We start from the raw sequence: 11,761 nt of genomic DNA, 5'->3' as shown, positions 1-11,761 counted from the left end.
CATAAATAAGAGTACAACAAGATGTTAGAATATTATTAATTAATTAGAATTACCAAAAACCATAATTCTAGTTAAAGTCAATATTGGAATTAATTGACAAATATTCTCAATATGATCAACATTAATTGTAATGCCCTGGTTACCCTAGGACAGTTACTGTGAACGGTGAACCGAAAATTTGACCCGCTACCCGAGTCCTTTGGTTAAAAACTTGCTCTAAGTGTTATTAACAGGCTAAGGTGAAAAACCAATAAAAAGGAAAGGATATATTTCATTAAGTATATAAATTGCTCATGAGCTATTCAAAACATGTACAAGTTGTTTACAGTACAAATGGCCACTACTGTTTCAAATTTACAATCCCCGCCGACCTAAGCGGAAAAAATAGGGTGAACCCCCTAGTTCCCCTGAGAACTCATTGGCCGTGGTGGTCAAGCGGCCGCATATGTACACAACACCACCTAAGCTCTCCACTCAAGGTTGGGTGAGCCTCTCTTTCCCTTTACCTGCACCACATAGCACCCGTGACCAAGGCCCAGCAAGAAAACACAGTATAACATGATATAATATCAACAATGATCACAACAGTCATTCAAGAATTTTAGTCCAAACAAATAGGTGACAGTTGCAAAATTCACTAGAATGGGGACAGTTCCCTTTAGCCATGTGACGATAGGATCACCAGGGCTAAGCAGATAAGTGAGCATTTCACTAGCTTAAACAGGACAGGTGCATGGTGATTAGTCACCAACATAACCTTCCTCATGACTCTAGAGTCATAACTATGGAACATCGTTCCCTAGCCATGTGACAAGCAGTCACCTGGGCCTTATGCCCTAGCTCTCAGTAACTAGTCTTAGACTAGTCAAGTGCTTACAAGTTCATCGACCTTAGGGTCGGTCCAGCATTAATGCTATAGAGCCATTTAATGCTGATATCGATTAGATCTAATCTTTATTCGGCCCTGCGTTCAGAATGCTTATGCCGTTTCTGACCTTTAGGTCAGTGTCCCTGACTAGTCAGTGTCACATACAAGTAATCGACATTCACTAGCATTTAACATGCAATCCATGTCCACATTTATCAGTCAACATGCCTCAATACAAACACGCATGTCACATATACACAGGGTGCAATTTTCTTACCTCTGGTTCGAGTGAAAGTTAATACAAGAACGACCCTTGAGAACAATCAATCTTTTAATTCCTTGACGGTCACCTGGTCATAACCAAAATATAAGATTCATCAATGAAAATGAGAGACAAAAGTTCCCAAACCAAAACCTAGCCTCCGAGACATCGAATCCTACTAAACCGGGTAGTAGGATCGATCCCGAGGCCCAAGGCTTAAATCCCCAAGCTAAAAACTCATTTCTGGTAAAAAAATGCACTTATGGGCCGCGACCCTCCCTAGCCACGCCATGGCTCGCCCCCCAGATAGAGGCGGCCCTTCCCTGTCAAGCAACGTGGGCCGCAGCTCACCATAGCCATGCCGCGGCTCATTACGCAAAACAGCAAAGAACCATAATTTCTTCCCTTGCGTTCTCCTTGAAACCAACCCTTCAAACCAATCCCAAACATCAACCTAACACCCAATTCAACCCCTAAACTTCACCTACAACTCACCCTCATCAAAACCCAAGTTAAACACCAACCTAGCTTCCATTAATTCCAACCACCCATAAGGAAATTACAAGCTGAAAACTTAAAGCCAAAACAGAGTAAAACCATAAACCAATGGCTGAAACTCACCTCAAACTTAAGATTAAACCCCCTTCGACGAATGAACCAACCCTATGAACTCAGCTCCTTGATTTCCTATCTTGATTCCTCACTTTGAGCTCAAAAACTCCAAAGGAAGACAAAGAGAAGGTGATGTACGGGAAGGAGAATTCTTTGTTCTGTTTTTTCTACAGCCAACTAAAACCTCATATAAATCCAAACCAAATGACCTAAATGCCCCTAGGTCATTTAAGGTTTCTAAAGTCATCCCAAGGGTAAAATCGGTATTTTCCACCTATCTCGTTAATCATAATCAACGATCTCCAATTCCCGCTAATCTTGATAATCTCAAACACCAATAATTCATATCCCGTTACCCTATAATTCACAGTAACGCTCTAATCATTAAAATCACCCCGAGACTCACCCCGAGCTTAAGCCTGTTATGACCAAACCGGTAAATTGTATTTAAAGATCGTCTCATGCTGAATAACTCAAACCAATCCACATTATAATGTGGCCTCACAATATATCATTGACATGCAAACAAATATACAATTATGCCCTCAACGAGCCAAATTACCAAAATACCCCTGTAAACAAATGTGGACCCACATGCATGTGTAACGCCCTGGCTACCCCAGAACAGTTACGGTGAACGGTGGACCGGAAATTTGATTCGTTACCTGAGTCCTTTGGTAAAAAATGTGCTCTAAGTGTAATTAACAGGTTAAGGTATTAAACCAATAAAAAGGAAATGGAGATTTTATTACAAACTGCTCTGCAGAGCTAAACAAAACGTTTACCAGCTGTTCCCAGTACAAAATGTTCATTACAGTTTTAAATTTACAATCCAGCCGACCTAAGCGGCAAAAATAGGGTAAACTCCCTAGTTCCTCTGAGAACACCTTGGCCGTGGTGGTCAAGCGGCCGCATATGTACACATCACCACATCAGCTCTCCACTCAAGGCAAGGTGAGCTTTTCTTTCCCTTTACCTGCACCACATAGCACCCATGAGCCAAAGCCCAGCAAGAAAACATAATACTTTTCATAAACATTATCAAATGGTTATCATTATATTCACACTGAACATAAAGCTTTCAAACCAATGGGTGAACATCACATGATTTTAGCGGGAGAGTGGCTGTTAAGTAAGCCACTAGCCTCCAAGCTCTCTTTTCTAGCGGGAGAGTGGCTGCTAGGTAAGCCACTAGCCTCCAAGCTCTGTTTATTCATCGACCCTCAGGGTCGGTCAGGCATTAATGCTCCTTGAGTCATTCAATGCTAGTAGTCGATTAGATCTAATCTCTAATGGCTTGCGTGATTCACGCTAAGGCCGTTCTGACAAATAAATCAGCGCAACCTGATCTGTGTCCAGTATCACTGCCGAACCTGACAAGTAAGTCACAGCTTCACAGCTGATACTAACAATTTTGTCGATTCTGTATTCAATCCATGTCCATATTCATACAATCAACATGCCTCACAAATATCCATGCATGTCACACTTTGGGTGCAGTTTTCTTACCTTCGAATCGAGCTAGAATGAACAAAAGAACGACCTTTGAGAACAGTTTAGCTTTTAGTCCTTTAGCGGTTACCTAATCACAACACATTTGGAATACCATCAATAATCAAGATAATCAAGGGTTGTCAAACCATTATCTAGCCTCCAAGAAATCAATCCAAACTAATCCAAGTAGTAAGGACACTCTCGAGGCCTAAAACTAAGTTCCCGGGGTCAAAACGAGCAAACGGTGCGAAAACAGGGCAAGGGCTGCGGCCCTAGCACCTTGGGCCGCGGCCCCCAGGGTTCTCTGAGGCTAGGGTTGCGGCCCAGGCCGCGGCGCCCAGCAAGGCCAATTTCCTGACACCTGCTTCTTCGAACTAGGGTCGCGGCCCCCAACCCTGGGCCATTCCCAAACGTGTTTTAGGCACTCCAAATCCTCCAAAAACATACCCAAACATTCCCCAATCATCAAAGCAAAGTTCCCAAGCTTCCCCATGCTTCAAAACCCTCAGAACCCAAGGCTCGAACGAACCGAAAACTCAACAATTCACAAAATCAATCCAAAGCTTAGAAACTCGGAAAAACTCAAAACTTAAACTTCGATTACCTTCAATTGGGTTGTTTTCCGTCGAATCCTTTGGTTAAGAAGCTTATAATCTTTCCTAGGATCGCTATGCCTCGATCCTCGCTCGATTCCGACTCCTAGAACTCAAGATTTCGTCAAAAAGGCTTAAACGGTAAAACAGACTTGAAAAGGGAGAACGAAAGGTTTTCTTATCATATGTTCTATCTGATAAGCTACTTCAACCTTAAGTAACCTCAAATAAAACCTAATGCTCGGGGTCCCGAAAACACCTCCGGGGACATTATAGTCAAAACCTCCAGAATTTCACACTGATCTCAAATATTCCCAATCTATCATCAAACGAACATCTCTATTACCCCAAAATTGACCCCATTATGATAAAACCGCTAATCCACTAAAAATAACCGTCTCATGTTGCTTAGCTTTTATATATCTCCATAGTAATAGAATCTCATTCACAAATTATATCATGCACCCAAATACACAAATTACCCTCAACGGGCCAAATTATCATCACACCCCTGTAATTGTAAATATGAACTCATATGCATGCATTTCACATCATATCATAATATAATAATCATATACATGCATTTTATCAATTAATAACACAATTAAGCAAGTATGGCCCTCCCGGCCTACTATTCATGCCGTTAAACACATCGGTGATTTCGGGGCATTACACATGCATTTAACATCATATTATAATATAATTCTCATAAACATGCATAAATTCATTTAATGGCATAATTAAACAGTTATGGCCCTCCCGGCTTACTAATCCAGCCACTAAACCATATTAGGGATTCCGGGGCATTACATTAATTCAGTTACTTACCCAATATTTCATATCCTATTGATTGTCAAATATTCTAACATCAATTGTGATCGAGACCTTGATGGAATGTCTCACATATATAAATATAGGGTTCTGGTCCCCATGCTCAACGCTCAACACTTATTCTCATACTCCATCTAAAGAGTTAGTGAAAGCTTGTAAGTCTTTTACCCTCACTGATACTCTTTTCTTTTCTTTTTGTAGATCTAAAGCTTTTAGATCAAGGTTATCAAAATCAACGGTTGGAGGAATACTCTAACAATCCTCCTTAATTTTTTGATAATCATATTTAGTCTATTCTGCATATTAGGATTGTTATGCATATTAGGATTGTTATGCATCTAGATAAATTGTCTTACATTTGGTATCGAGAGTCAAGTTTACCTCTGTCTTGTTATTATTTTATGCATAAATAAATATCTATATATATTTGCATAATATGTATGTATGTAACCACAATGGGTGCTCAAGATTTAGTTTATATTTGGATTCTTCTACTGCATATTATTGTTAGGATTGTTATAGTTCATCAATTTCTAACATATTTGTACATTAAAACTAAATAATGAATTGTATATATATGCCTTCAAAGTTTTGAGTTTGGCCGAATAGTTCAAAACTTTAGTTTTTTAAGTTAAATATGTTTTTTAATCTAAATAACATTAGAAACTCTTAAGTTTACTGCTCTAATGATTTGGTGCATAAAAAAAATAAGTTTTAAAACCATTGAAAGCGTTCAAAATCTTCTGAAGACCCGTTAATGGCCAAAACTTTTTTGCAAAATGGAAGCTCGATTTCTACTTGTTTATTTTATTTTATTTTGGCATAAAAATGTTAGGAATCTATATATTAATGTTTTTCAGACCAATCTGGAATGAGAGATCTTGTTTTGGACATCAAAATGGCATTTTTCAAGCCGGGTTTTCATTTCGGGTCGCTTGACCCGTTTGTAGGGAAACCAGGTCAAAGTGACCAAGTTCATTGAAGAAGACGAGACAAACGACACGTCATTGCCCACTAAAGAATAGAAAACGACTTGTCATTTTTACAAGTCAAACGACACAGTAATGGGGAAATTAAATAACATGTCATTTTCCCAAGGCAGAATTAAAAAAATTCCGAAAAATCCGAAAATTAAAGTTTTTCAAAACATTTTTGGAATTTATATTTGTATCTTGATTTCTACATTGATTTAAGCAATAAATTGAATTTTTAATTTTGTTTATTTTAATTATGCATATAATTTTGGTAATTTATATAACTAAAATGTGCAAATTTTTTTATTTGGTATATTTATTGAGTGTGCAATAATAATAATTGTACTAATTTGAGTATGTAATTACATTTAATGTTTGAAAATTAAGTTCGAGTATCATTATTTATTAATTTATCAAATGTTGAATAATTGATTTATTGCCTTATTAAGCAATAATTTTTTAAATTAATTATGGAATTATCGTATTTATTTTTATTATACATATAAATGTAGTGGATTGTGCTAATTTGTATGTTATTTTTTGTTTTAATTCATGCAATATTTATTACTTGTACAATTAATTTTGAGAAATTATATGTATGATTTTATGGATTAAATGCATGATATATATTCCATATTTGTACTTTTTTATGCTTAAATACTATTTACATAATGTTATTTATGCTATGTAACTTATTACATTTTATGAGTATAATTAAGTGCAATAAATTTAATATAATATACATTTAATTATAATTAATTTTTGCTATATAAAAATATACTCATAAAATTTTTAGAAATTTTTTAAGCATAAATGAAATGTGTCTAAGTAATTCATGTAATTTTATTTAATTAAAGAGTAGCCACATCATCTTTATTTAAATAAAATTATATATTATGGCAATAGGGATCACATAAATATTTTAGACATTAATTATAATTTAAGTGCTAAATAAATTAGATTTTAAAAAAATAACATACAGTTTATTGAAAAGTTAGCACTTTAAGCCTCATAAAATATTCTCTAATTAATTAGAATAATTACTTAGATCGAATAATTAAGTTATAAATAATACATTAACAATTTTGTGGTTAATATGGGAAAGCATGAAACTGAGACAATGCTCAATATCTAGAACAAATTTTAATGATCTATGGATAACCACACTAGGAGCAGTCTTAGTGATTGCCTATTATGTTGCTGCAAGTTGTTATTGGGAATTAAGTAGAGCCTAAAACATAATGTCTAGTGAACCATATAAGTTTAAATAATTAGGGAGAAGTTACATCATCTTTAATTATATATTAAGTTGATTAGGATCATATAATGGACATAAATTGTAATTGGTTATATAGATATAATAATTTTACCCCACATAAATTTTATTATGTTTATATAATTAATTAGGATATCATATTAAATTAATTTTATCAATCTATGCATAGGAGTTATGATAATTAATTTAATAGTTTTATCATAAATTTTATTAAGATAAAAATATTGAACCTTAAGTTTTCAATTGTTTGATTAAACTATCATAATGTACATATAATCTTATTAAATTAAAAATTTAGCCCACATCTAATTTTTTTTAATTAGATTTCATCTTCAACATGTTTGTACATCGGTAAAACACATGAATTCATACAAACCTCAAAAACTTATACTGATAAACATGTAATCCTATTCATGCAGCATCACAACCCATTTATTCTAACCAAAAGAACTTCTTGAACTTTGGGGTGATAACTCCAAAGAGTGGGAGGAGAGTATTCTCCATCATCAAAGTTGCATAGACATTTACTATGCAATTAAGATCAATAAAACACCTGCCATCACCAATAGAACTCTAATTTCATATGTATGTTCCGAATCTAATATGGTTAATATTAATATTAACACATGATGTATTGATTATGGATTATGGATTAATAATCTACATTTCAGATTTCGCTCAAGGATTACGAAATCTAATGAAGCTAGTAGGAAGTGAGCAAAGCATCTTATCCAGAAACAAGATGGTCTCACATGTGGAAGCTATAAGAACATGCACTTTTAAGTTGTAGTTTTGTTTTAAAGTTAGAGAAGATCTTTTATGTTTCAAGTTTTTCTAGAAACTTGATTTCAGTTTCAAGACCTGGCCTTTTAGATATTCCTTTACTTTTTCAGACAAATATTTCAATCTATTGTATCAATCTGAATGTGTTGGGAATGGTGCAATGCTAATGGTCTTTACTACATTAATCTACAAAACAATACCACTCATAATGTTATGCATGGTCAAACTGGCATAAAGAGATGTGTTATGAATGATGATTCCTCTACATTGTGGCACTGAAGATTGAGACATATCTCCATTAATATAATTAAAAAGTTAGTAAATGATGGAGGTACTTAATACCTTGGATTTTACTAACTTTGAAACTTGCGTGGATTGCATTAAATAAAAACATACCAACAAGTCTAAGAAAAGTGATGTCCATAAGAATTTCAAAGTATTAAAAATCATACATATAGATATATGTAGTCCAGATATGGACTCATATGGTTAGAAATACTTCATCTCCTTTATAGATGATTACTCACGCTACATGTATCTCTACTTCATAACAAAAGAAAAGCATTGGATGTCTTAAAGACATTTAAAGCTGAAGTAGAGAAACAATGCAATATGCAAATTAAGATAGTGAGATCAGATAGAGATGGATAATATTATGGTAGATACAATGAGGATGGACAAGTACCTAGTCTGTTTGCAAGGTTTCTTGAAGAAAATGGGATCGTTTCCCAATACACCATGCCCGGTACATCCGAGCAAAATGGTGTTGCAGAAAGAAGAAGCCGAACACTTTAGGACATGGTGCAGAGTATGCTTAGCAGTAACTCAAAACTTCCTAAATCACTGTGGACTGGAGTTCTAAAAACAGTTGTGTACATATTAAACTGTGCTCCAACCAATGCAATCTCAAAAATGCCTTTGAATTATGGAAATGTTGGAAACCGAGTTGGCAACATGTATGCATTGGAGAATGCCCTTCTGAAGTTAGGGTATACAATCCATAAGAAAAGAAAATGGACCCTAGGACCACGTGTGTATTTCATTGGATATGCTGAATGGTCCAAATGTTACATATTCTATTATCAATCTCATAGTAGGATTGCGAAATCAAGGAATACAAAATTTCTTGAAAATGAATTAATTAGTGAAAGTGATCAATCAAAGAACTCAAATTCAAAGAATGATGATTCATAACCTTCCACCTCAATATCAAGATTAATTGTGGTTTACAACGACCCCTAAGTTCAAATGGATGTTGAACAACCACAACAAGTAATTGAAAATTCACAAGCTGATGATGAAGTTCCAATGGATTAAGTTGTGCAAGAATTACCTACATTTGATGAACAACCAGCTGAACCACCTACTCCCCAAAAGCTTGCTGGTGTAGCCTTAAGAAGATCCACTAGAATGACAAAACCAACAATTCATAGTGACTACATTGTGTATTTGAAAGAATCTGACTACAATATTGGAGTCGGAAAAGATCTAGAAACATTTTCATAAACCATGGATAGCCAAAAATTGAAGTTGTGGTACAATGCCATGAATGAGGGAATGAATGTTGGGAATTGTGCCCTGAAAGCATATGTAGTAGACATTGTTTTATGAAATAAATAAATAAATTGAATTTGTTATGCATATATTTTATGGACTATATTATTCTGTGACAATATTAAGTAAATATCAAAAAAAATTCCTAAGTTCATATATGTGATCTCAAACACGTATTGGTATGGGAGGATTGTGTTTGAGATGAACTTGAATAGTTCGCAGTAAAATAAAGTTAAAGAATCTTTAGATTAACTATTGCAAGTACGGTCCACTAGTATTATGAATACATGTGATCTAGATTCAGATCACTAGTATAGTAGGACACTTTAGTGGATGTACTTTATATATTAGAAAATATATAGATCTGGACTAGATATATTTATTAATAATTAGTTAAATACCATTTCGAAGTATTAATTAAATATATCAATTGATGATTATATACAAATAGATCTTAATCCTGAAGTTGCTATGAACTCCTGTTTATGTTATATGAGTTATTTGATTCACTCGTTAGGGTCTGTCAGAATGATCATTCTAAAAACTTTTGTTTTGGGAACTCATTAATGTAAATGGCTAAGGACATAGTATATAGATATGGAATCTATACCTTCTCGCAAGAGATTGAATAATGGTTCTCTTAAGGGTTGACTTTTGGGACTGAAAGGTTATTGAGATCAAATTCATAATTTAGTTATGAATTAACCTTCACTAGTAAAATCATTAGTACTTAAGGAAACAAGATATAATTAAAAGGGTAAAATAGTAATTTTATTCCCAATTAATTATGAACCATTATTAGAGGGTTAATTTGTATGCAATGATTATATCAATGGATACTTTATTTTTATAAAGTACTCAGTAAATGAAATGTCTATAATTACAAGAGTGCAGTCTCATATTTATAGTGAAGTAATCATGACATTAATAAATTAAGATTATTTAATTAAAGAGTTTAATTAATAATCTCAAATTTATTAGAGTTTAAAATTATAGGTCCATAGGTCCCCACAACAACTCTATCAACACTATTAAAGGCAAGAGTTGAAATAAAGGGGAAAATAGTTGAAAGACATATTTAAGAAAAAATTTGTTCTTCGGGCCAAATATGCAATTATATGATAATAGTGATTAATTAATTAATTACAAATCAGTTGTAATTAACAAAATTAATTAATATTTAATTATTTTTTAATTTTTGAAATTATATTAAATAAATAATTAATTATAATTTTCAAAATTATAATAAATTAAATTTTCATTTTGAAATTATTGGTTTTAATTAATTGGTAGAATTAATTAAATATCTTTATTTGAGTGAGAGATAATAATCTGATAAATTCAAATTGGATTTGAATTTAAAATATTGATATTTATTCAAATAATTAATTATATTTGATAATTAGTTAAAAAAATATTTAATTTAAATTTGAATTAATTATCAGGTTGTTATATTTTTATCAGACAAAGTAGTTTGAATAAATAATTAAATAAAAATAAAAAAATCAAATATCCCTAAAATATAGGGTGGTACATGCCACGCACAACCATAATTTTCAGGGATAGATTTTTCAATTTTATTTAATTAATTAATTAATGGATAATTCAAAAATTAGTTTTTGGATATTTTCATTAATGAGATAATTAATTAATTAAAAGATAAATTGTAATTTGGTTACAAAATTATTTTTTAAATTTTGAATATTTTCTATTTAAGTAAACTTATCAGAAAATACAAAAGATATCCAAGAGACTCAATTATTCGCTCTGTGAAAATAGAACGATACTTTTCTATCTCTCTTTGAAAAATATATAGAACCAATTTCAGGTCCCATTCTCTTGATCTCATGTGTTGAGTACATTAAGTAGAATCTCAAATTAACTATCATTTATTCTCTTAGGGTCCAGACACTTCTTGAGGTGTAGAGAACATTGAGGAAGATCTTGGTGTGCGTACTTGGGAGCAGCTTGGATAGGAAGTGTTATATTATTTTATAATACAATGTAATATTATATTATATTATAATATAATGTTTTAGATTAAATAAATGTGACAAAGAGTGTCACATATTGTAACATATAATAGAGAGTTACAATATTTAGATATATGAGATATATCCAAATAATGTAACATATTTGGTGTTACAAATTTGTAACTTCCAAATATTACCCTTTATTGTGTAAATTTGTTGTTACACAATATTGAGATGAATTTCATAAAGCCATATGTGAAATGGCTATTAGAGATATAATTTTAACACCAATAATGTGTTTTGGGAGTTACAAAATCATTTGGGAGGGTTTGGAACCGTTTGGAAAAACATCACATTTTTAAGTGCTGAAATTGGTCGGTGGCCGCGGCCTGTGGGACAGAGACTAGTGGTCGCGGCCACAGGCCAAAAACTGACCAATTTTTCAGTTTTTTCAATCTTTGTTGAACGGCTCAAAAAACCCAAATAACTCCCAAATCTCATTTTTAATTCCATATTAATCCAATTAAACATTGGTAACAAC

This window comes from Humulus lupulus, chromosome 5, assembly GCF_963169125.1.
Source record: "Humulus lupulus chromosome 5, drHumLupu1.1, whole genome shotgun sequence".
NCBI classification, from domain to species: domain Eukaryota; kingdom Viridiplantae; phylum Streptophyta; class Magnoliopsida; order Rosales; family Cannabaceae; genus Humulus; species Humulus lupulus.
Note: the sequence above shows the minus strand (reverse complement) of the source record.